Source organism: Aedes aegypti, chromosome 1 (assembly GCF_002204515.2).
Source record: "Aedes aegypti strain LVP_AGWG chromosome 1, AaegL5.0 Primary Assembly, whole genome shotgun sequence".
NCBI lineage: Eukaryota > Metazoa > Arthropoda > Insecta > Diptera > Culicidae > Aedes > Aedes aegypti.
In genome coordinates, this window is record NC_035107.1 from 137,113,176 (window position 1) to 137,136,050 (window position 22,875).

The 22,875-nt window shown below is 36.2% G+C and overlaps 2 protein-coding genes across 3 annotated transcripts in view; one reads left to right on the top strand and one right to left on the bottom strand.

Annotated features, from left to right (window-relative positions):
* The window catches only part of LOC5564033, a 35,548-nt gene extending 17,509 nt beyond the window's left edge, over positions 1-18,039 (bottom strand). Inside the window, exon 1 of one of the 2 annotated variants that reach the window (XM_001648338.2) lies at positions 17,607-18,039. The gene's annotated coding sequence lies outside the window, so the exon portion shown is untranslated. The remainder of the gene's footprint in view (positions 1-17,606) is intronic. The other variant, XM_021848369.1, reaches the window with a different exon arrangement.
* Positions 1-22,875, top strand: part of LOC5564066 (E3 ubiquitin-protein ligase highwire) — a 156,762-nt gene that overhangs the window by 71,454 nt on the left and 62,433 nt on the right. The window lies entirely within an intron of this gene.

The window sequence follows — 22,875 nt, forward strand, 5'->3', positions numbered from 1 at the left end:
TTAAGGACTATTGAAACTAGTAATACAGACAAGGCTTCATCCTTAATCAGTATCATCGGTAACTCCAGGAACCATCAATCGGAATTCTTAATAAACTTGGTTGAATTTTAAAAAATGTCACAAATTTCGAAATTGTTTTTAGCTCAGCTATTCGTCAACCGCTACAAATTATTGGCATGCGCTATGCTTGATTGAAACTACAGTGAATAAAAATCTATTTGTTAACACGCACCTTCTCGTTACAAGATGAAAACATTAACATAGGAAACTTTTATAACAACATGAATTGTTTGAATGTCTCGACATCTATCAAAATTCCATATAGAACTGATTATATTCTTGCAAAATTTAAAATTTTCCAATTATGTGAAACTTCCACGAGTAGATGTCCTATTGCTCAACATTGGCTCTCGGAACCACACGGGATCAATATTTCTATTATAATCTTTGTTGCATGCACTTGCAAATTTCTTTCACACCCTGAAAGTTTAAAAATATTCTGTCGGAGAAAATGAAATATTTTCAAATTTAAGGGTTATTTTACATACAAAATACAAGCAAAGCAAATTTTGCAGCTAAAACAGTCCCATACCAAATGCATGGGAAATTTTCTTCGACAGAATATGTTATGTTCTTCCAACCATAAAGTCATGGAGCATGAAAGTTTGCTAGCATTTAAAAAAATCATCTAAGGATCTTCTCTAGAATCCACTAAAAACCTTACAAGCAATCTACCAATAACCTTTTTAGTCATCTCTCAAAGAACTTTTAAGAAACTGGCTAATTACTTCCTCGATTCCTGTGGAGATTTTTGCAAAGATTTTTTTTTTTTGTAAAACAAAAATTCGCGACTTTCGCGTCATGATTTGATGAATCCGCGATTTTCGCGACAGTATTTCATGCACTCGCGATTTTCGCGACTGGCGGAACAAATCCGCTACAATTCCGCGAAAATCGAGAATTTCGTGACTGTTGTAACAGACCTGCAATTATTATAATTAATTATTATATTTAATTAATATAATAATAATTTTAATGTATTTGTATTTTTGTCGTGAATTGTAACCGGTAATAATTGTTAAACTATAATAAGCTTGGAACTGTTTTGTCTGTTGATGACATGTAACTTTTTTAACATCAGTTAGCTTATAGAAGTTCAGTGAAAATTTCTGGGTAATTTTTTTTTTTGTTCTACTCAAATTTAGTTCACTAGAATTACGAAAAAGTATTTTTGTAACTGTTTGTTTTTTAACCAAAATTCAATGCGAATACTTGGATACTTGTTCATTTCTGTTGAAACATCTTATGCACATAAATGTGAGAAAAAACAACAACTAATCGCTTTGAGTTTTGATTTACAGTAAAAAATGGTTAAATACTTCGATGTTCCCTAGTTTTTTAAGTAAAATAAATTTTGAGTGTTATCTACAATTTCTATTCTTGCTCAAACATGTTCACTAGACATCTAAAGGCATACTATTGTCAAAACATAATACAGTCGCCTCTCCACATCTCGATATCGAAGGGACCATCGAGATAGGGAGAGATCGAGACAAAGAACAAATTTTAAATGAATACTAGATTGAAAAACACTCTTTTAACAAGAAAATAATAAACAATCAGTGGGCTTCATAGCCGTGCGTTTAGTGTCACCAGGCATTTGACCGCATCGTGCTAGGGAGTGTGGGTTCAATTCCCGCCCCAGGCTGGTAAACTTTTCGTAAGAAATGTTTTCCGACTGTGCCACTGGGCGTTGCATGCTAGTCCGTTGTCTAGTGTGGTGCTTCCTTCAAAGGGCATAAATGCCCACTGGAAGCATTAACGTGTCAGTGTCTTTAAGACAATCTGAAGTTTCAAATCTATCCCAAACATTTTCACCGAACTTTTACAAGCAAATAAATGCCATAAACATATGTGTCATAACTTTGAATTTCGATTTATGGGCTAACAAGTTCGAAACGATTGTATAACATTTCCCAGAAACCCAATACCCAGAACGACATTCCCCAGAAAGCCATTTCCCAGAAAAAATAAAAGATTCTAGGACTGTTAAAATCAAGGAAAAATGGACACCGATAGTATAGGGGACGTGCACCAATTTTCGAGCTAGCATTAGTTTTCAACCCATCCACACGATTCTGGTCTACTTTGCATAAAAATCAGAAAATTGGTACAAATCTAGGTCGAAAATAAGAGCTTTTCTCCTACAACAGCATTTAGCTGGAATTAATACAATACTATAATAATGTTCTTATTAGGATGGTCCATTCCTATATGGAAAAAAAATCAACTTGAAAAAATCTCAAGTTAGTTACCCCCCAAATTAATTCATTTGGATCTTCAGAAGCTACTCTACTACTAAAGCACTTATTTTCGACCTACAAGAATTCTGTGCCAATTTAGCATAGCATAGCATAAACTGACTGTACATGTCAATGGTTGCTACTCCGTGATTGATCCGAACCGGTAAGAATTGCACTTCGATCCAAATGAATAAGGGATGGGATTTTCCGCATATTCTCGAAGTGCAATTTTAACAGATCTCATATTATTGATCAATAACGGCGCCGGCCAAGTCCTTACAGTCAGTTGAGAAGGGTAAGGAACGTTATTGTGTAATGATCGTTGCTTCTAAAGACCGAGAATACCTCTGCATCTCCACAATCATTACGGGCCAGGTGTGGTTAGTGAGGGAGGAAAAAGATCTGGGAGTCACCTTTGGTCGGTGATGCGATCCATGGATTAGGAGGAAAAATACGAAACTTAAAACTAGTGTTGCATTTTTGTATCGCAGTAGCAAATATATTGAAAGAAATTATAAAAAAGTCGACATTCATAATATCGAACTATTCAAAGGTTATTTTAAGTAATGACGAAGGTTATTTTTAGTAATGACGAAGGCAGAAAGGATTGTGTATTTTAAAAGTGTATGTAACAGAAATAAGGGTATTGTCGACACATGTAATGAAGAACCATTCAAAGTATGTTTGAAAATTAAAATAAAATTAAAAAAAAAGTTACGTTGCAACAAAAAAAAATATCTTACGTCGACATTAATAATGTCGAACTATTCAAAGGTTATTTTGACCAATGACGAAAACATAATGGTATATTAAGTTTAAATGAAACGCGAAAAAGTCGACACTTGTAGTGACGAACCATTCATAGCTTGTTTGAAAATAAAATAAAAGCTACTTATATCAACGATAAAAATGAATTATCATTAGCATGAAACGATCTCACCAGTACTTCATCCTCGGCTGAACACGAAGCTTTTCGCACTTGATCAACACGAACCGAACACGATTGGTCTTGGCTCCGTTGCGCGTCCCAGCAGAACATGCAACCGAATCAAAAGACCACGCACTATTGTCGATTTTTTTCCGCACTTGAATGACGCGAACCGAACACGATTTGTTTTGATTCCGTCGCGCGTTCCATCGGAACACGCAACCAAATCAAAAGACCACGCGCTCTACTCTGGCCTTCGCAAAGTACAACCCAATCGAACAAAGCCATCGAAAACACACTCCGAGCGCGCGAAAATGAATCGGACTGCCTACAAGATTTCTGTGCCAATTTGCATACAAAGTAGGCTGAAATCATATGAATGGGTCGAATACTAGTGCTGTGTCGAAAATTGGTACTCTTCCCCTTCTACTAATTAGAGTGAAATCCGTTAATTCAAATTCGTTTAGCCTCTCCTTAGAGTTGATAGATTCCGCGATCGGACCTTCGGGTTAAAGTCCCTCTCAAACAACAACAACGATGGATTCCGCTCAAACAGCAGCACAGCAGCCAAGTGGTTTTTGTTTGTCTCGTTCCATAAATGCCATACAAGGCTTCCGCAATAAATTCTACTTGTTCTTCAAAGACAGATATAAAATAAAAATGCGATTCTCAAAGCATTTCAAGAAGAAAAACAGACTATATAAGATATTTGCAGGCTGAATATTGTGTGATACCTTGGACAGATGTCTAGTATATATTCCATTGCACAAGTTGTCAAACAAATTATTCCAAGGTTGACTCATACTGATAATTGTCTTCAATAATTATCAGTATGAGACTCATTTCAAGATAATTGTACCATACTACGTATACCACCATAAGTATAAAAAGAGTGAATAAAGAAATATTGAACAAAATAAAAACTGCAACGAACTAACGCAAAGCTGAAAAAAGATTACAAGACAGCATTCAAGGAATCGCATAAATCTTGACTAAAATTGAGACAAGGGACTTTCAAACGGTATTTTTGGACTCAACTCCTTTTTTTTGCTTGGGAAACTGAGCACAACCAAATGTATTTGATGTTTTCTGCGTTAGAACGATTCTGGGAAATGTCCTATTCTAGGGAATGTCCCATTCTAGGACTGGATTGCTGGGAAATGTCCTACAACCGTTCAAAACTAGGGTTTCTTGTAGTTTTTTCAGCAAAAGAAATTTTGAGTGTGTAGCCAAAACTGTTTCTTTCTGCTCAAATATAATCTCTTTTTTTGTACAATCAAATATATTACTAAAAACTACCGGGTACCCCCGTTGGTTTGACCAAATTTAATCTGAACACTTAAAAAAACAACATTCAAAATAAAAATGGTTCAAACGTCATTTAGCTCATGGAACGGAGTGAAGTAAAATGGAACACTGTGGAACGGAACGTAGAATCAAAACAAAACAGTGAAAAAGGTATCCAGAAACACGATTCTAGGGTGACTAGATGTTGAAATTAAAAATGAACCCCGATGGTTTGCATGAGGTACCGTTCAAATTACCGGGGGTGTACGGTAGATGCCATTGCTTTGCAACTCGATTTATGAGCAAACGGTTATAAAAATAAGTTTTTACATTGTTTTTTTTTTTTGTAGTAATATAAATTTTGAGTGGTATCAAAATTTAGGGGAAGGTGGTCCAATTCGGACCCTGTTCTTTTTCGGACCATCAAACATTTCTCAATACTGGCGCTATTGTAAAGATCATGTTTATCGTTTTTCTACCCACCGTCTGGCTAGGATCTAACACAAAACATTTGACGCCTTCCAATTAATTCGTTTGATCTTTATGGTAGTTTGTTGTTTTGAAGTGCTCTACTGTGCTATCGGTTAGCATTATTTCCAAGCCTCTGGAATTGACAATAATTCTCCAATCTTTCTGTGTTATTTCATATTCGAATCCCCCAAGCCTAAGCTTTCATCTGACCATATGGTTTTCAAATGTCTATGCGATGTTTGTGCTCAACTCGTTTGAATATCTCAAAATGTGCATTGGTCCAATTTGGACCTTTTGATGTGGTTTAATACGGACCTCTTGCTTTTTCAACGAACGAAGTCTATTTCAAAAGCTCCAATCCGTGAAAGTCTTATCGACTTGCCAGAAAATGACAGAAGTTGTAATATTTAAGGATGGCGCCTTTGTTCCTGTTGCGGTAAGTAAAAGTCTTCGAAAAATCTATGAAATACGGTAGTACACAAAAAAAAGTAATCAATAAATCAGCTACTTGAAAAGAATCTCTATTAATACCACTGCCTATTTTGGATACAGCGTTCCAAATTTGTATGGCAATACGAGAAAAAACGTTTATGAGTGCTCAGAACAATACAATCAACTTTCTCTAACCCGATATAATGTTTTTTTTTTTAACATGAAAATAATCACTTTAATATAGCGTATTTTGACCCTAAAATGTAAGTATGTCGATACTTCTCCAATTCGATGTCCCAAGATTCGATGCTGTCTCCTTCAGTTTCGCGAACAAGTTAACCTTTTCAACCTGATATTTTCATGTCATGATTTTCACTCTTTTTCTAACTTTATTCACGAGATTATAAGTCCTGAGCTAGTTCATTTCGGTACCAACGGCTTTACTTCTCTTCCGAAGGAAGTCGTCACTTTTTACATCATACGTGACTACCCTTGGGGATGGGATTCAATCCCAGGTCCTCGGCGTGAGAGGCGTGTTTTCCAACCACTACATCAAGTTCGTCACTGATATGATTCTATATTTGTTGAAATTTTACTATATTTTAAGCAAAAAAAGCTTATTACAATGTTTTTTGTCAAAATAACAAAAAGCTCCATAATTTAAAAAAATATTTTCTTTATCTCGATATGTCCAATACACAATGTTCAGTTTAAAATCGAGTTAGGAAAAGTTCACTGTAATAAATTTTGAATTAGTTTCAGATTTCACCCATGTTTTTTTTTAATGACATTCACATTTTACTTGAGCTGATTCTGACTCGAACTAAATTGGAATTTTTCTCGCATTGAATTCATTTGTTATGCTTGCTCTTATTAAAGAAGTTCAACAAGCTTCGATACCAAACAAATCGGTATTTTATTTTATAACTACCATATCAAAAAACGATAAAATATAGGGTGGTCCGAATTAGCACATAGGGTGTCCGAATTGGAACTGGGTTGGTCCAAATCGGACCTTTTGCAGAACTTCGTTCAAACATGTCTAGCCATGTCCTGGTAGGAGATATCACAAAACTCTCTGAGAGAAAAGTCCGCGCGCTAAATCAGGCTTCCAAGAAAACATTAAACTTTTCATGCCGTACATCATGCTGAAAAGATATGGCCAAAAAACTGTTACTAGGTCCGAATTGGACCATGTTCCCCTACTATTTCTTCCCAAACATATTCACTGAATTTCTACAAGTGAGTGCATGCAAAATTTATATCGAAAAAGCTATATATCATCACTATGAATTTTGATTGACATGGAAACCTAAAGTATTTCGTAGTTTTTTGAATGAAACAAATGTTGAGTGTATATAATAATTTTCATTTTTATCTAAAAATGTTCACTGAATTACGGCAGTCAAATTTATTTCTAAGAAACTACATTTCATTGCTTTGAATTTAGTTTTATAAGCAAATAGTTCAAAATAAAGAGTGTTTATTTATTTTTTTTCAAATGAAATAGATATTAGAGTGTAACCAAAAATATATGTTTCTGCTAAAACATTTTCACTACACTTCTACAATAACTTTCATGTCGAAAACAAAAAATGTAATCGCTTTGAATTTAGTTCTATTGTTAAATGTATTATCCAAAATGCTAGGAAGTGTCTATTGCTTAATAACTTCGGATATACCGTTTTGCCTCATATTCCGAACGCTTAAGGCCAACAGTAAGGGAAGATCCAAATATGACGTCCATCGTATTGTAATTTCTAGACCCCCCCCCCCCTCCCCCTCTGTCGCGCTTTTTACAATACCTAATACATGCACTGTCACAGAGTGTTTCGGAGAGCCCAAGCAAGACGCTTTGTTTTCGGGACGCCGGGAGTTGTTTTTCGTTTCGCGAGTTTTGCTGGGCAGTGTTTCGGAGAGCCCAAGCAGGACGCTTTGTTTTCGGGACGCCGGGAGTTGTTTTTCGTTTCGCGAGTTTTGCTGGGCAGTGTTTCGGAGAGCCCAAGCAAGACGCTTTGTTTTCGGGACGCCGGGAGTTGTTTTTCGTTTCGCGAGTTTTGCTGGGCAGTGTTTTAGAGGGCCCAAGCAGGACGCTTTGTTTTCGGGACGCCGGGAGTCGTTTTTTGTTTCCCGATTTTTGCTGGGCAGTGTTTCGGAAAGATGAAGCAAGCCGGTTTGTTTTTGGGACGCCAGGAGATTGCTTTTCGTTTCGCGAGTTTTGCTGGGCAGTCTTTCGGAGAGCCCAAGCAAGACGGTTTATTTTCGGGACGCCAGGAGATTGTTTTTCGTTTCGCGAGTTTTGCTGGGCAGCGTTTCGGAGAGCCCAAACAAGACGGTTCGTTTTCGGGACGCCGAGAAGCTTTACGGTTCGCGTTGTGTGAGTGCGAAAAGATATCCGTGTTAAGTCGAGGATGGATTACCAACTGGTGAGCTCGTTTCATGCTTATAATGACTCATATTTTCATGAAAACGTTATTTTTTTTTAATGTTCAAATAAACTTTGAATGGTTCGTCACTACAAGTGTCGGCATTATGCCTGTTTTATATAATTTCAATAAACATATATTTTCTCTCTTTAACATTACTAAAAACATCTTTTGAATGGTTCGACATTTTGGATGTTGACGTATATTTTAAAACTCCTATCAAAAACTTTTCATCTCGAGACAATAATGTACAGCGTTACTCTTCTGTTATTTTCAAACAAACTATGTTTGGTTCGTCACTAAAAGTGTCGGCATCGTTCCTTTTTCATATTATTTAAAATATATACATATATATTTTTCTTTTTGCCATTACTTAAAACATCTTTTGAATGGTTCGACATAATGGATGTTGACGTATATTTTATATCTTCTACCGAAAACTTCTCGAGACAAAATGCAAAACTAGCTTTAAGTTTAAGTTGTATTTTCCCTCCTTATCCATGGATCGCATCACTGACCAATGGTGACTCCCAGATCTTTTCCTCCCTCACTAATAAACACCCTCCCCGTGGTGATTGTGGAGATGCAGAGGTATTCTCGGTCTCTAGAAGCAACAATCATCACACCCTAACATTCCTTCCCCATCCCAACTGACTGTAAGGACTTGGCCGGCGCCGTTATTGATCAATAATATTAGATCTGCTAAAATTGTACTTCGAAAATAAGCGGAAACTCCCATCCCTTATTCATTTGGATCGTAGTGCAATTCTTACCAGTTCCGATCAATCACGGAGCAGCAACCATTGACATGTACAGCCAGTCTATGCTATGCTATGCTATGCTACCTAATACATGCACTGTCACACTTTCGTAGACTGCCTTGTTTTTGTAGGAAAAAAGTTGAAATGTGAAAAATGTATAATGGTACCGAATGACATGTATGCCAATGATACAGGTTTAGGGCGCCATTCACCGCTCATCCTAAGTATGAGGCCCTATTGACAGCACTAGTTGGAATCAATTTACTTTAATTAGCTGAATGTTATCTTTGTACTATAGTACGACAACATATTTAACATTAGCAGCTTAGAAGCATTTTTTGATCTGTCAAAGTAAAATTGTTGTTGAACTCATATGTATTGCCTTAAACAGCCTAATATTATTTGGGGCCCAGATAGCCGTAGCGGTAAACGCGCAGCTATTCAGCAAGACCAAGCTGAGGGTCGTGGGTTCGAATCCCACCGGTCGAGGATCTTTTCGGTTTGGAAATTTTCTCGACTTCCCAGGGCATAGAGTATCTTCGTACCTGCCACACGATATACACATGCAAAAATGGTCATTGGCATAGTAAGCTCTCAGTTAATAACTGTGGAAGTGCTCATAAGAACATTAAGCTGAGAAGCAGGCTCTGTCCCAGTGGGGACGTAACGCCAGAAAGAAGAATTATTTTAAAAAAAATGTATAATATAAAATCATATAAATTTCATTCTGATACAACCTTTTTTGGTATACCAATACATGCTAACAACTTAACAACAAAAATTTGTTCAGATTTTTTAAAACAACTCAATGAGCGGTGAATGGTGCATGAGCGGTGAATGGCGTCCTTACGGTAGTATTGTTTTTACGTTATAGATCAACATTTTGATTCAAATGCCGAACACTGTGTTCATTCTGTTTCATATTCCGAACACCTTGATTCAAATTCCGAACCGCACGAATAAATTGTATCAAGTGAATAATTTCGCGAATGAATTTATCTGAACAGGCTCTACTGACCTAGAACTTGAGAATCATCACTACTCCCGGGATATAAAATGGATTGGAAGACGACAAAATTCAATTGCAATAGACTCCCATTTTCCGGAAATTTGATGACTTATTTCAGCGAAACATTTCAATCAAATCGCCATACAAAAACAGAGTGTTCGGAATTTGAGCCCAACGGTACGCATTTCTTTAGAGACAATTAAAATCAACGTTCGTCTGGAATGGTACTCGGTTCCATTGCTGAAAGAATTTTCGAAATCGCTTCGAAAACAACAGAGATATACATTATCAAAGTTTGACTTCCGACTTTTTCAGAGGGTTGGATGTGCAGGTGTAAGGTACATTTGATCATGCTATATCGCCACCTGGTGAGTGAATTCCGAAATATGATGTGCACTCAGTATAAGATGCCAGGTCTATGGACAAGTTCTGCAAACATGATGCCATCATATTTTGTATAGTTTCCAAGTTATTTCCGCAAATAACTGTCTTCAATTAAGGACGCTAAGCGTTCAGCGAATCTGTCCTCAAAATAGGACGCTGGGCGTTACCGGATAAGGTTCTAAAACTAACTAACAAATCTGGGCAAACAATGGATCTTGACATTGGAAAACAATTTGGAAACTGCAAAGTTGATGGCCAAACCTGGAGATCCTATATATAATAAATTTATCAAGGATCCCAAGTCAAATCCATAAATGTTATTCCATTTTACGGCACTTGCTTGGTTTTTGATGTTTGTCGAACAAGTGCTCCCGTATCATCACGTGTGATATTAGTACCCCATATAGATGTGCATACATCGAACACATGTTCGAGACGCGGCTTGTTTATATCCCATGTGTTATACCTGTTGAGCTGAGTGAACACCGCGCGCCCGGCTCTCGTCGATCCGAATTTGTTTATTGCCACAATTTCAAACATAACCTTTGCGGCAAACGTCCATAAATTTGTCCCAATCCGTGAGGGCTTAAGCGTTCTAGACTGCTGTACATTATCATGTCTATACAGGCGAAAGCATGCTCACATAAATAGCTAAGCCACTGATTGATGCTCCGAATATCTCTGTTTAAGCTAAACATTCGATTCTGGAACTCTGGAAATGGAAACTGGCCCCAGATTATAGCATTTATCTGCACTGTAAAACAAAATATTGTTCTTCCCGTCAGGGTCTGCGTTGGCTTGATTGTTGGCATATGGCGTGGCATTCGCTTCTCCATTATATTCCCAATACGTTATTCTGAGTTTTGAGGCATATACAGTATTGGACGAAATATTTGTCACTTTTTTTATACAAAATGGCCAAGGGTTGGATTTGAGCGATTTATGGACAGCCAAAACTTAAATTTCAATTTTAGTAACTCAAAAAATTGCAGGAATAGCTTCATGATGTCTTCTGTAAAGTTTTAGACAACTCTCTTATTTTCGAAAAAGTTTAAAATTTTTCGTCATGATTTAACTTTGGTCAAATCGTTATAACTTTTGAAATCGTGGATGGAAGAATTACTCAAAAATATATGTTGAAATTCAATGCTGACACGCTGTGAAGATTTGATTCACATCGGTCAACAAATTATTGAGATCTAGACTACCAAAGTTGATCATTTTGTATGAAAATTCTCAAAAGTTTTAAGTTTATTGTCCAATACTGTACATATAACGGCCCAGACGAGCGGTTGTTCTTCAATGGGCCCCGTATACATGTGTTTGCGTTGAAACTGCCTTATGCTTTGTTTATCTTATGGTGGATCGGCTCTATTTGTTTATGCTGATAACGTGTTGCAAGTAGTGACTCAATTCAATGTTTCAAATATGTTTCAAGCTCATCTAGTGCAATGTCGCTTGATGTTTAACAGATGGTACTGTTGATGGCAATTTGGCACTTTTGAACGACAATTGTGTACCGTTTTCGCTGGTTTATTTAACCAAACGAACATGTTTTATATCTCGACAAACAACACAAAATCTTCTCGCACCTTTTGCATCAATATGTGATCGAACAATTAGCGGCCGTTTCGAAATGTTGTACACCTTGGTGCGAGAAAATAAGAAAAATCCACACGATTGTGTGTTAACGATAAAATCAGAGGATATCTTCTAATGTTTCATCTGTCCAGTGGCGTGGGATGGCAATTTCCCTCTCAATGATCACGCCAACCGCAGACACAAGCGACAGTATCAAGTAGCACTTAATACCGAATAAAACGCTCGTTTTACAGAATGATACACACGATCAAGCTGATTGCAACAAGTGTAGACTAAAAGAACAATGTGCTACAAATAAGTGGGCATGTTCGTGGTAATTTTGTGATTCAGTGGCTTCCTTTTTTGAAACAATTGTTCATTCATGCTTGGTTTAGACTTAAATACTTGCTAAGCATATCATTTCCTACTTTTGGAACCGTTATTGAGAGTAAGACTGGGCCAAAATTGCCAAAATCCGTTGAAATGTTGATACGTTGTTTGGCAAACAAGCAACATTTTTCAGGTTTGTTTAAATCTCGCGTTGAGTATCATACAGGCGTATCTGCAGTCATCTATTTCTCTTCGTCGATTTTCTCTTTGCATTATTAAACGACATTCCATCGATTTTCGTAACAATTTTACGGTGTAGTACGACGAAGGACGATGAGTACTTTCTACTGAGTGAAAAATAGCATTCGAATAAAGTAACCCGGTCAAGTAATTACCCAAAGAGAAAATCGATGAAGAGAAATCGATCACTGCAGTTACGCCCTCATGATACTGAACGCGAGAAATGATTTATGTAAGATGGGCTACGGCTATCCGGTTGGGAATTACTGAATTTTGCAACAGTGCTTCAAACGTGGTTATTCTTCGCATGGCGCCAAATCCGAAAATTAATATCTTGACCTCCACAAATTTTTATCGCGTAATCCACGTAACTCGTTTCAGGTTTGCGGATCCTCAGGTATTTATTGGATTCGTAAATTCCTAGAGATACCGTAATGCGGGGTAACATTGATCAATTTCATGGATATTTCTTCAAAATTTCAAACGCAAATATTGCAAATCGTACACACTTAAACAGACCGCCTGTGCTCGGTAAAATAAATCACCGGAATAAATCGGTAATCGAAAAATTTACAGATTAACCGGTATTTTCTAGTCTAATTACCGACATCTGTAAATCGAAAAACCGAAACGTCAGTGATTTCTGACACATTTAACGAACACGGTGAAATATTTTACCGATATGTCTGTAAAACAGCTAAATTACCAAATTCGGCGAAATTATTAACTGTTTTTCGGTAATCGAACTCGTTCATTACCGAGATCGGTAAACTGGCAGCAAGAAACGTCAAGTCCACCATATTACTCTTGCGAGCTCTTGGGTTCCAGTCAAATTTATCTGTCTTATAACAAGTCGTGTGCTGATGGTAATTTTACAAATTTACAAAGAAAGTATTGTGCAAAATAGAAGCGGCCATGTGGTTAGGTAAGATGAAAGAAATAAAATCAGTTTCATTTTATACATAAAACATAATATTTCAGGTGGCGAGCAGCTGGGCGGTTGTTAGTTCCGGGTTTTTTTTTATTGCTACGGGTTCATTCACAAGAAGCAACTCACTGAGCGGTAATGGAACCGTGATATTTTTGTGTTTTTCATTCTTAATAATCATGTGGAACAAGACTGGAAATTACAAATCTATCGGTAATTTATGATTTCCACAATGAAAATACAGTTTTCTCGGTAAAATGTATTAGTATCGTTTACCGAACCAATTACCGACCGCTCAGCTGTTGAGATTCCGGTAAACAAATTACCGAAGTCGGTATTTTGTTCTAAGTGTGTATATTCTTAAAACAAGTACTGGCACCCATTGCTTGTGACTACTGTGTTTTGTTTTCTGAAAGTTTAAATCGTGTTTAAAAAAACTGTTTAAAGTGATTTTTAATTTAGCTGATTTGGGTTAACATCACTTATTTAAACAATATTCGATAACATTGACAATACCATAACATACTAATATTAAGGTCCCTGATGCGGAATATGATAGCCCAACTCTTAAAAGTCATTTAAAAAGACATTTTAAAAGACACCGACACGTTAATGCTTCCAGTGGACGATTTGTCATTTGAAGGTAGCACCACACTAGACAACGGACTAGCATTCAGCGGAAATCGAACCCACACTCCTTAACACGATGCGGCTAAATGCCTGGTGACACTAACCGCCAGGCTACGAAGACCGTCTTCAGCCAAAGGCTGCACAGACTGAACGATCGCTAACATAAGGCAGTGATGAATTTTTTGTTTGACAAAAAGTTTTCACCGACTGGAGCGGGAGTCGAACCCACGCCTCGGGGCATAATACGTCTTAACCACTGACGCCGCTAACCGCACAGCCACGAAACCCACAAATTTACTTTTTGAGGTATTTTAAATTTAAACCACTCTGAACCGCGAAATACTCCTAAATGCAGGCAATTCCCTAAGAAATGTGGTTCGTTGTTTTTTCTGAAATACACATACTTATAAAAATTTTGACAGTGGTATCGTTTTCGGTGGTGCCAGTTTTAGTAAAAAAAACATATTTCCCTGGTAATATAATTTGCAAAACTCATGAGATGTATGAATCTTAGGTAGTGTGATCCATAATCATGAGAATCACTGTTTCGAAAATTTGGAACATTTTTCGCATGAACAAACTTCAAGAAGTTTATATTTCTTAAGCTCATGAATAAAAGAAAGAGAAGCACCATTCATGCATTGATTTATATTCCAACGCTACAATATGATAGCATAGCATAGCTGCTCTTTGCGTAACATATTTTTGCGCTGTAGGATGGAGAATCACTATATCTTACTTCATTAACATAAAATATTACAGATTTATCAAATTTAGCTAAGTTATTAGCGAAAGAAAGGAACGGTGAAGAGAAATCTCACATGTCAGTTAGGCCCTATTTAAGTAACATTATTGCGGTATAAGAATTAAGTCCTCATTATTAACCCTCTAAATTTAAATTTTTTCAGTACTTTTGAAAATATTATTTATTTTTTTCTGGAGCATTTTTCATTTTCCGTGTAACTAAGGGAAAACAAGTTTGAACCGAATTTAATACCACCAGGATCTTCATCTGTGGTAGGTTGATTGTAGACAAATATAAAAGGTATGTTTTTGTATTGAACATAAAAAAAAACCCCAGGCATTCGTAGGTTATAAAAAAATACAATTTTCATACTTTTCAAAAATCCAATCAGTACAGTCTCTCACTCTCACGATAATGGATTTATCCCTCAACGCAATTTTCAGCGATAAGCTGCCTTGCGATTTTAGCCGTCCACAAAAAAAGCGAAAATAGATAATAATTATCTAAAATGTGCAATTATTGCACATTTCCACAGCTGTTAGAAGTTTATTTTCTATTTTTCCTATACATGGAGAACTTCTCCAGTATCCATCGCCACGAGCAGCAGTTGCTTTTATGCACCGAATTAACCACTACATTCGTCAAGTTGGTGTGGTAGCATGGTTAGCGTGCACGCATCGCGGTTGTTTTTAGGTTCGAATCTCGTCGCGGGCACTACTTTTTGTTTGTTCACATAATTATAATTCTCGGGAGCAGTTGGTGAGCGAAAATATGATGGAATGAAAAAGAAATTATCCCCATAGTGGAATGTTTTTCGGTTATCCTCCATCGTAACTCTAGGAAAAAAGATGTTCGCATGAGGAAGCAAAGAAGCATTCTCCTTACGTGCGAAAAACCGTAGATTTCGCAATGCCTGCTTTGGGAATTTGAAAATGAGCGAATAGAAAGCAATTTTTTTAAACCTTCGTCAAAAATAAAACTATAATACGGAGAAAACAGCGAATGTTGAAATAACAAAAAATCCTGCGTGGTTAATTTTTGCTCCGTATTGTTTGAAATTGACACACATAGAAAAACTTTACTTTTCATACCATCAGCACAGTGGTTTATTCACAAATTTCATAACGCCAAAAATGGTCATTTTTGACATCCACCGACCCCCTTGTAACGCATTTTGTATTTATGTCTTTCGAAATTCGTATGAGCTGTAACATCTCAAGGACACCCACTCACCCCCTTCAGCGTTATGAAATTTGTTAATGGGCCCTTGACAGCCGGAAAGTTAAGTTTCGCAAAGACAAGCATTCAAAAAATTAAAAAAATAGTCAACTTTTAAACCATATTGAAATTTGCTTTCATGGCTACTTCGATGGTCCCTTGGAACGTATTTATACTGATTTTGTGTTTTATAACTCGGTACCTACCCTAGTCGGTGGCCCCATCAATATCGAGTTATGGGGAATTGACTGTAATTATGAAGTAAAGTATGCAGAAACTGATACTTTATTCAAGGGCTACACAAATTTATTGTAAAAGTGACTTTTTGAAGCAGATTTTATTGCAATAAATGAGCTGTTTTGGGACCAAAAAATTGATTTGTACCATACTTTTACTGCCCATAACTGCATAACAGTCACATTCGACATTTTTGACAAATTGGAGTTAATACCATGGAGAGTCATCACATGATAAATACTTTCGGTCAACTAACTGAAATCTGTGAGATTGTTCTAGAAAATTCGAAAAAAAAAAATACCAAGTTGATTTGTCACATTGGTAATTATAACTGCATAACAGTCACATTGAGATTACAAATGAGCCTCATAATGTAATAGCAATGAAATTTCTATCAGAATTATTTTCTGACTATTCATCTAGTATGCGATATGAGTTGTACAAAATGTCAGCTTCAAAGAAGTACTTTTGAGCTCCTGGTATTTTTTAGAAATTTTAGTTTTCTCCCATACTTCCATAAAATACACACTTGGTATTCCATTTACTCAATGCCTACTTTTGTCGAATTTTACAAATATGCAGTTATGGGCAGTTTAGGTGTCATATAATGTTAACCGATAGAAATACCTTTTCTTCAATTTTTGTGTATCGATATACATTTTATTCACTATAAGACGTATTCAAAATGCCATTTTGCAAGATTTTGTTTTTTGCTTGAAAAAAATGTTTGTGAAAGGTCAACTAACTTCAGGCAAATTTTGGTTTGGTTTGGTCGAATCTGTTCGGGATGAGGTTGAAACTGTAGTTCAGGACGGATTTCACCAGCTCCAATCTAGGTTCAAAAACGAATTCGATATAAGTCAAGAAAGTATCGTAATGAGAAGAAATCAAGGTAAATCGAGAAAAGTCGAAAGAAGGGCTATTGAGAATGCAGTGTCAAATGTAATTATTTGGATTATTTGAATTTATATTTCATGCAAACAAACAGTACAAATGATGTTTTCCAGTTCTATTCTGACATGTTAGAGTTACCAATCCGTTTTCGCATAGTGCCAATTAGACACCACGTAGACATTCATTTAAATAAAATGTAATTTTCAATATCTTTTCAACTTTATAAATATGTATGGACTGTATACCAGTTTGGACATCGACATACCTCCAAGTGCTGTTATTCTCATAAGCCCGTGTGCCCTAAGCTATTCCGTTCCGCCGCATACGGTCTTCAGACGACAGCCAGCGATTTCCGGTGACAAATTTATAAATTTCAATTATGCGTCGTGTCCCTATAGTAGGTATAGACCAGAGTGTTGTTTATTTTTCATTCATTTCATTTTCTCTTCACGGACAGCGCCGTCAGAATGCGTACTAATTTTATGCTACCGCTGTATTCTTCAACTTAGTAATGCAATGAATGATTGGCTGGCGAGACAAGAGCGTGTTGTTGATTCTATGATTTCTTCTCGTTTCGACCCATTTGAATCAAATAAAAATTTCAGTTCTGGTATGATAGGTAGTCTCAGACTTCTATATAACCAGCTCTGAATCATCCATCATTCAATGCCTAAGTAATTGAATTGCGTTGATATCGGTTGATAACAACCCTTTCAAACAGGCAGCACAAAGGGAAACTGGGTGAAGCTGCGACATATATGGGCAGTATTTAGCTGTACTTGCACTCTGAAACGGTACTTACAATTTCGAGATGGTATAGATCCACTTTCAGTCGTCTTCACATCCGTTTTATTTTTAAATCACATTTTCACGTATAGTTACGGAACATCTTCAAAATTCCTTCTGTCTGTGCTGTGTCCCGAAGTGTGAAGGCTTATTCAAAAAATAGACTCTGTAAAGATCAGATTATGCAGCTATATTGCACGACAATTCGAACGTACGGAGCGGACGCGCATTGACTTCTCCGAGGCCTATCCCAGTTCGCCGTTCGGTTTCCTCCTTCTACACACGTCTGTTTGTTTCTTTATTTCATTTTCTGTCACCAGCGGTTCCCACGGTCCACGAAGCGAAACCCACTCGTACTTATTCGCGCCCGGTCGTTATAAGTGCTTGCGCCTATCCCACAAAGCAGACTGAGTTGAGATCTGCCTGCGCAAGTGGAGAATCGCCCCCGAGACTACGAGAGAGAGACTTGTCGTCGAACACATTCTCAGAGCCTGCATATGAATGCAGTCGTAATAAATCCGGGAGATCTACGCTTTCGGTTGATGTGTTAGTGATGTTCAAACCATTTCATGGACTGTTGTGTTGTGGATTATTATTTTCCATTTAACTTAATTTGTTCAAATGATCTATTGATCTTATGTTATTTTTTCAGATCACGCAATACATTTATCTTGCTTCACGCGCATATCTTATTGGTCAGCCTTGTAATTTTAGAGGGTTGGATCTGATATATTCAAGAGCTTATGACAATTTTACAGAATTATATACATCTCTAAATGCCATAACAGAAATGTCTGAGTACATAGGATATTTCAGACTTTCAATAATCTTGAAATGCGTACCATGAAAATGTACAGATTCAACAGAGTTCAATATGATGATTTTGTTTTATCATTTAATTAAATTGTGCTCAAAAGCGTAGTAATACATAGGAAAGTTTAATCTACATGAATATGATATACTTAAGGGCATGTGTTTTTTTTCTTTTTCAATTTTTTAGTATCATTCCAAACATTAAATTCATTTCTTATATTCAGGTGTTCTGTGTTAGACAACACTGTTATCCTAATTTGGGATTACAAAATTATGCTTTTGCTAACATTTTGTTAACCTTCCAGTCGTCACGCGGTGTGCCACCGTCAAAGCCACCGCGCTGCTGTTATGAACTAAAAGCGAGGTTTTTTCAGCAGTGTTGTACAAAATACAACAGCGCGACGACTGAAGTGTTAACAACATATTACATTTCATTTGCCGTAGCAGTTGGGGATTTTTTACAGGTGAGTTGATTTCACCTGCTTATAAGAGAAAAAAATACATTTTACTTAATCTAAATATATAACGCACTATTCGTGGCAATAGAAGATTGCAACAAATTTTGTCTAAAATTATTAATTATTTTATTTGACATTTGTTCCAATGTTTCAACAATGGATATTCTATGTAACTCATTAGTACCATAGGGTACTATAGGAAGCTTCAGAATCAGTTTAAAAATTTAATTTTGAATCCTCTGCATAGCTTTCTTCCTGGTATTACAACAACTAGTCCATATGGGTACAGCATACAACATGGCAAGCCTGAAAATTTGTTTGAAGATCAAAAACTTGTTCTTAGGACAAACACACTTAAATCATTTCACAGTAATCCGTGAATTTCACCGTAATCTCAACAGCTGAAAAGTTCGGTGGAATAAATTAACGGAGTAGGGTAGATGTACCAATAGTGAAGGTACTAAGCACGATTGAACTTCATTTAAACGTCCAAATTTAAGATGCGCAATTGATGTACATGTTAATGTTGTAACGGGATGTAACGACCGTTGAATTAATGGGAAAAATAATTTCATCGCAGTAATCCACGGCATGTCAGTGAAAAGTAATACCTCCACTATTGGTACACTGTTCCTTTAGTTGCGGTATATTTTTAATTTGTGTTCCTATAGTTGCGGTATCCGTTGTTTTCTTATGGGATCCTCCACTATAGGAACACTTTACCGCAACTATTGGTACAAGCAAGTAAGGTTTTAGCAATTTTACTGATATTTCATCAGTTTTCAAGCAATTTGAACGCACTTTTCAACTATTCCGCGTATCAAAAAGCCAATACGTCGATTGGCAGTGTCGGTTCTGTGGTTGATGTAATAAAATCAGTGAAAACGGCACTACCGCAACTATAGGAACACCCACAGCTAAGGGAACACTTACCCTACGGTCATTTTTTACAGTTTTCGTTAAATTTTTACCGGAATCCGTTAAATTTCGACGGAATTACGGTGTTTCATTTTACCGAACTGTTCAGCTGTTGAGATTACGGTGAAATTCACGGATTACGGTAAAATAATTTAAGTGTGAAGTTTCGAATAACTTTTAAAAAGTGGATCTGGATACAGATATTTGATATATTTGTTAGATTTGGCTTAAATGCTCTCAATGTGATTTTAGAAAGTTTAATTGTTATCTAGCATGTTAACTTCATCTGACCAACTTATTGGAACCCCTCTCATCGTAACTGTATTTTTTTGTTTAGTTTAAGCGTCCCCAAAGCTGTTCTTCGACAGTTTTACAAAATATGGCAGTTTTTGGCAGCTTTTGCGTTTTGTGTGTGGGTGAACTGGTTATACTAACCGTTTGCATAAGACACCTAAAACCTTAACCTTCTATTACAGTGGATAAAGTGGAGTTCAACGTGCGACTAAATTTAATTTCTCGACAAGGTAATTCTAGATATATTCTTTTTTTTCTTCATGATACCACAGCGACCATTAAGTTGATCTAAGTAAAAGGTTCGTTGAGGGGTTTAGAAGGAATGAAAAAAATATGAAGATATGATTTGTGGTGACAAAAGTGGTCCGAAATCAACCTTTAAAAAACTTTAAGAGAAATCCATTGGAGGTTTATTCAGAATATCGGTAGATATCCAGTAAAAAAAATCTTTAAAAAATCCTCCAAGGAAGTTGAGACTACCCTAGGTACAAAAACCTCTAGGTATCCCAGCAGAGGGAATGACTTTTTCCGGGAATTTGAGCAAAGATTCCTCCATAAACCATTTCAAGGATGTATTTAGTAATTTAGTATCCAAAGTATTTGTCAATTATTCCACTTTTGAATTTACTTGTGAGTCATACCCGGAATTTATCTAAGAAGTATATCAAAAATACCACAAAGGATACCGCGTGGTATTTTTTTTCAGGAATCAATGTATGATTTTTTTAATATATACATGAAACTTCATAGGGTTGTATGAGATATCCTCAGAATATTTTACTCCATGAATGCCTCATTTGATTCCTTTTCTTTATTCTTTATTAGGAGATTCTTACGGAAACACATCTAAACATTAGTCCGAAGATACCTATCAGTGCTTCTTTGAATTTTTATTTAGAGTTGTTTCCTTGAATTCTTTCAGAATTAACACCAGTCGCTAAGAAAGTGCTTCAAAATACTAACAGAATTTTTTTAAGAAGCTCCTCTTGAGATTCTGTCAGCCGTTCCATCATACATTTCAAGATTAATTTTCCCAAGATCTCCCAGAGATATTCACAAGTAGTTTCTTAAGGAAGTCAGAATTGTTCCAAAATTTCAGAAGTAACATTTTATGGAATTATTTTCTATTCTTGGTTTAATTTTAATGCGTATTTGAAGGAACTAAACTAGTTGAATTATTTGAGCGATCGTCAAACAATCTAGGGAAATCACTGGAATCATTTCTGCAGTCATGGGAAAATGTCGGTATAAATTCTGAAGGACTTCAAGATAAAATTCTTCGAATAATACCAGAAAAAGAACTTCTTTACTTATTACTGGATCAGTTCCGAGATGAAAAATCTCAATCTTGAATAAAATAAAACAGAATAGATTCCCACAATCCCTTTAAAATTTTATTAATAGACTTCTAAAGGATTCCACATAGAACGTCAGGCAAAAATCTTACAAGAGACTTTTGGAAAAAAAAAACTTTTGGTGTAATCATTGATTAGCCCTTAGAGAAATTTATACCTTTATATCTGTAAAACTTTTTAGCTGTAATGCAACGATTTTTTCCTGAATGAATCCGAAAAGATAAAAATGTAAAATAATCAAGAAAAATCCCTTTATAAAATCAAAATTGTAAGGATAATGCCAGAAATATTTTTTGGAGAAGTTTATAAAGTGATATATAAAAATTTTCTAGAGAAATTCCAAGAAAAATGGCTTTAATAACTCTTAAAGTAGGTACCCTAATTCAAGGAAGAGTGCTTTAAAAATATCCTGATGGCTGTTCTTGAGAAATGCTTTGAGATAGAAATACACCGTTTATTCGGGTGCCATAGTATTCGGCCAGATATCAAACGATTTTTGCAGATAACATGTTTCTCAGTTGATTGTCGGCCGGTTTGAAGGCGAAAAATAATTGATAACTAGAAATGTTTACTATAGAAGAGTCGAATATCAATATTCGGTGCATCACTACTTAAAAATATAGTTAGTGATTACGAAGTTTATGAATAACTTTCTTCGTGCAGTTTTCTCCGTCAATAAATCCCATGTTAGTCCGTAGTATACTGCCGTGAATCGCAAGTCAGTCCCATCTGTAAAAAGTAGGCATTGAGAAGATGGGCTGTGAAGTTTCTAATAGTTATTTATGCAACAAGATGCAAAATGAAGAGTAAATGAAACACCAAGTGTGCATTTTATGGCAGTATGGGAAGAAACTAAAATTTCAAAAAATTACCAAGAACTCAAAAGTGCTTATTTGAAGTTGAAAATTTGTACAGCTCATGTCGTATATTAAATGAATAGTCAGAAAATAATTCTGATAGAAATTTCTTTGCTACTACATTACGAAGCTCATGCATAATCTCAATGTGACAGTTATGCCGTTATAATTACCAATGTGACAAAACAACTTGGTATTTTTTTCAAATTTTCTAGAACAAAATCACAGATTTTAATAGGTTCAGCGAAAGTATACATCATTTGATGACTCTCCACGGTATTAACTCGAAATTGTCAAAAATGTCGAATGTGACTGATATGCAGTTATGGGCAGCATAGGGTGTCACCATCAACCACCCAACACAGGTAGAGGAATAAACAGAATAGATTGGTAGCTAAAAAAGCAAATAAACGGTAACCAAGATGGACGGTCTAGCGGGCACAATGATCTCACAGAGGCGACACTAGGACTAAAATGACAACGACCCAAATTTAATATAATCACTTGTATTGCACCCTTCAACCGAAAATAATCAAAGCGTAAACTCGTGAAAAAGTATGAATCTATTTGAACATGGAAAGAAGCAGAAG